General features: G+C 31.3%; 1 pseudogene; it reads left to right on the top strand.

Annotated features, from left to right (window-relative positions):
- Window positions 1-1,382: 1,382 nt before the first annotated feature.
- Window positions 1,383-4,281, top strand: LOC125863112 (terpene synthase 17-like; annotated as a pseudogene).
- The last annotated feature ends 246 nt before the right edge of the window (window positions 4,282-4,527 follow it).

Below are 4,527 nucleotides of genomic sequence, written 5' to 3'. Positions count from 1 at the left end.
ACCAAATTTGCAAGATTTTTGTTTGAATGAAGAAGAAGAACAATGAAGAAGGTGAAAGAGAAAGAGTAATCATGAGTGGAAATAGAAATGTGGGTATGTGGGAGTGGGGATGAGGGTGGCGTGTAATAAGTTAAGAGAATTCCTTGAAAGGTGTAGTAGATAATTAATTCTCTCTCATTAATTTTATTTCTCTCACCTATTAATTATAATAACATTATATATTATAAATTAATTAAAATATAATTAATTAATTTATAAATTAAAATTGATTTGTTAATATTTGTAATTAAAATTTTATAAGTAGTAAGTAATTAAAAAAATAGATGTAAAGATTGTACTATTAACCCTTAAATAGTTGTGCGAGGTAATTTTTTCATATTTTAATTGAATCAGTATAAAATGGAAAAAAATAGTAGTTGTTTCATATGGAAAAATTAGGAAGCTTCCCACTATTTTACTGTGAATCTGTTTCCCCCATACATTTTTCCAGTGAGATAATTCAATTAGAAATGAATACAAAAATCATGTTTTATAGCACAAATTTCTTAATAATTCACGATGAGAAACCCTTTATTTCTAATAATGCCCACAATGTTGTCATTTTGTTAACTCATCTGGCCACTTTACAAAACCTCTAAGGCATTATAAATAGGAATGGAGTCGTCATGCTTCAGTGTATAATTGGTAAGTTGAAGAAAATTTTAATTTGCAACTTGGCAGTAGAGACAATATTATTATAAGGTATGGCCTATGTGTATATATATATATATATATATGTATTTTTTTTTTATCAAGATCATTTCACGTAACACTTTAATTTTGCAGAGAAGTAGCTTAATAAGTGAACTACTATTAATTTTTCTTCTTAAAAAGTTACCAGTAGTAATTAGTATTGAGTTTACACAAAATTCCTATACATAGAGAAAAATATATAGGGTATAATAATCCTAATTAATTAATTGTAGTGGAGACAATCCTAAACTAAAATAAGTAATAAGCTATATGTTAATGAAACTTTTGCCTCTATGGTTTTGGTGTAATAACATTACTCATGATGTGTGAATTAATGATATGTACTATATGCCCCATCCCGTTGTCATCCCTATTAGTAGATGGTCTAAAAAAGAGTTGTGGAACTTTGAGCTAGGGTTGCATCATGTTGATCATTCCGTTGACAAATTTAGAAATTTTGTTAAGGGTATTTAAGATTTAATATGTATTTATAAAAAAGAGTTTTATATATATTAAAAATATTTAATACTTTTCTTTATATAAAATATAATATCTCTCAATGAAAAATGTTTAACTGGTCAGTGGTCACCCTTCGATCCATGTAGCTTTGCCATTGGAACTCATGTTTGTTTAAATTTTGGTTCATTTCCTTTACCAAACAATTTTTGTAACTCCTTGTGAAAAATGGAGTTGTGCACACAAACCGTTGCAGCGGATCATGAGGTTATCATTACACGTCGCTCTGGTAGTCATCATCCTACCGTATGGGGTGACCATTTTTTTGCCTATGCTAATCTTCCGGTAAATAAATATTTTTTATACCGTCAATATACAAAACAAATTCATATGATGACTAATGTATTAATTCCCAAATAGGGAGAAAATGAAGGGGAAGAGAAGCAACATGAAGACCTAAAAGAAAAAGTGAGAAAGATGTTAGTGATGGATCCTTCAAATTCTTTGGAAAAAACTTGAACTCATCAACACAATTCAATATCTTGGTTTAGCTTATCATTTTGAAAGTGAGATTGATGAATCATTGAGTTACATGCACACTCACTATGAAGAATTTTGGATTGATAACCTTCATGTTATTGCTCTATGTTTTCGATTACTTAGGCAACAAGGTTATTATGTCTCATGTGGTAAGTATCATTCAAATTTAGAAAAAAAAATCATTTTTTTCTTTCAACCTCACCATCCGAATCCGCCTTGAGATCCAATATTCAACTTGGACTCATGACATGCCACCCGATCTCAACTCAAGATTGGACTCGGCTCTTGGGTCAAGGTCAGGGTCAGGAGTCAGGATTTGGGTTGCAGGTTGAGGTCAGGATCGAGAGTTGAGTTCCAGATTGAGGTCGAATCTAGAGTCTCGAGTCAAGATTAATGGTAGTTGGAAGTTCATGATAACGGGTCAAGGTTAGGAGTAGGGAGTCGGGTCCTGGAACTCGACTCTCAACCCTGACCAAGGCCTGACATCAACTCTTGAGCTTGGTCCGTGCCGAACTCCTGACCCACGACCCCAACCCAGGACTTGACTCCTGACCCCTTATCTAGACCTGGGATCCAACCTAGGACCTGACTCTTACCTCGACCTAAGACCTGATCCTGACCCACACTCAAAGTCTGAATCCTTTCTAAAGGTTGGGGATTCAGGTTCGGTATAATAGTATTTGCTCATATTATACCTAAATGTTTGTGGGATAATAAATATTTTATTCTTACTAACCAAACACAAGGAAAAAAAAACACTTATAATTAGTACCTTTTTTCCTTGCACATTATGTATATATAATTTGAAGCAGATGCATTTAAGAAGTTCACTAATGACCAAGGAAATTTCAAGGAAGAATTGGTTAACAACGTGCAAGGAATGTTGAACTTATATGAGGCAGCACAATTCAGAGTACATGGAGAACAATTTCTTGATGAAGCACTAAATTTCACCATTACTTAATTGAAACTAAATTTACCTAAATTGAGCAACTCCCAACTTGCACAACAAATCACTAATGCCCTCAAGTTTCCAATTAAAGATGGCATTGTGAGGGTAGAAACAAGAAAATACATATCATTTTACCAGCAAAATCAAAATCACAATCAAGTTTTACTAAACTTTGCCAAATTAGACTTCAACATCTTGCAAACATTGCATAAAAAGGAGCTATCTGATATGACAAGGTAGCTAGTCATTCACACACACACACACACACACACACACACACACACATATATATATATATATATATATATATATATATATATCTTAATTAACCTTTATATTATGTTCCAACTAAAAAAAACATAAATTTTTGTAGGTGGTGAAAAGAATTGGAAATAGTGAACACATCACCTTATGTAAGAGACAGATTGGTAGAGGCTTACTTTTGGAGTTTAGGGGTCCACTTTGAGCCTCAAACAAGTGTTACAAGGAAAATATTAACAAAAATTTCATTCCTCCTATGACACATATGACATTTATGGGACACTAGATGAACTTACTCTATTCACTCAGGCAATTGAAAGGTAGTAATGCTTATTTTTGTATATTGATAACTAACAACATTTTTATAATTATTCTTTTATATATATGTAGGTGGAATATTAATGCTTCAGAAGATTTACCATCATATATGAAGATTATTTACCAAAATCTTTTAGATGTTTACAATGAAATTGAGAAAGAGTTGGCAAATGAGAACAAGTCATTTCTAGTCAACTATTCCATAAATGAGGTACTTATAAATAAAGTAGCAAATAATATATACTTAGATGAATTTTCATTATCATTGTTCTATTTAAGCTTATTCATTTTATTTTATTTTATACATTTTTTGGAGAATTTTACTATAGCAAGTTTCACTATTTTTTTTTTTTTTCAGATGAAAAAGGTGGTGAAGGCTTACTTTCAAGAGGCAAAATGGTATTATGGGAAGAAAGTACCAAGAATGAAACAATATATGAAGAATGGAATTCCAACAAGTGGTTACCTATTGCTAGCAACTAATTCTTGGTTAGGCATGGGAGAGATGGCAACTAAAGATGCATTTGATTGGCTAACAACTGAACCTCCCATGCTTGTTGCATCTTGTATCATTGCAAGATTACTCAATGATCTTTTATCACATGAGGTATGTTTATATATACTTCCTCTATCTCAATTTATGTGATGTTATTTGATTAATTTTGTATGTTTATATGGTTAGGAAGAGCAAAAAAGAGGAGATACAGCTTCTGGTGTTGATACATCTTCTGGTGTTGAATGTTATATGAAAGAATATGGTGTTACAAAGGAAGAAGCACATACAAAAATAAGAAAAATAATAGAAAATTATTGGAAGGATTTGAATGAAGAATACTTCAAAGTGGATGTGGCTATTGTACCAATAGTTTTGCCCATGCCTATAATTAATCTTACAAGAGTATCTGAGTTCATATATAAAGATGAAGATGCTTATAAATAACTTGAAATATGTCATCTCTGAGATACTAGTTGATCCTATTATATAGACTGATATGAACTTCAATTAAGGGTTGTTTAGTTACTAGTATAATAAATAAATAAATATTTCAATGTTAAATTTCAGAATAATAGACAGGTGTTTGGTTTCTATATTAGCAAGATCCACATTAATTATATGGTAACTCCCATTGAAACTAAATAGAATGACAATTTCATTATATCACTATTGAAATGCTTATAAATATATTCATTCTTCACTAACAAACATTAATAGTTGCAAGGCATCATTTACCGTCTTATCACTATTAGAAATAGAGGTTTTATAAATC

The sequence above is a fragment of the Solanum stenotomum genome, chromosome 4, assembly GCF_019186545.1.
Source record: "Solanum stenotomum isolate F172 chromosome 4, ASM1918654v1, whole genome shotgun sequence".
Taxonomy (NCBI): Eukaryota; Viridiplantae; Streptophyta; class Magnoliopsida; order Solanales; family Solanaceae; genus Solanum; species Solanum stenotomum.
The sequence above is the reverse complement of the archived record's forward strand: the minus strand, read 5'-3'. Positions and strand labels throughout refer to the sequence as shown.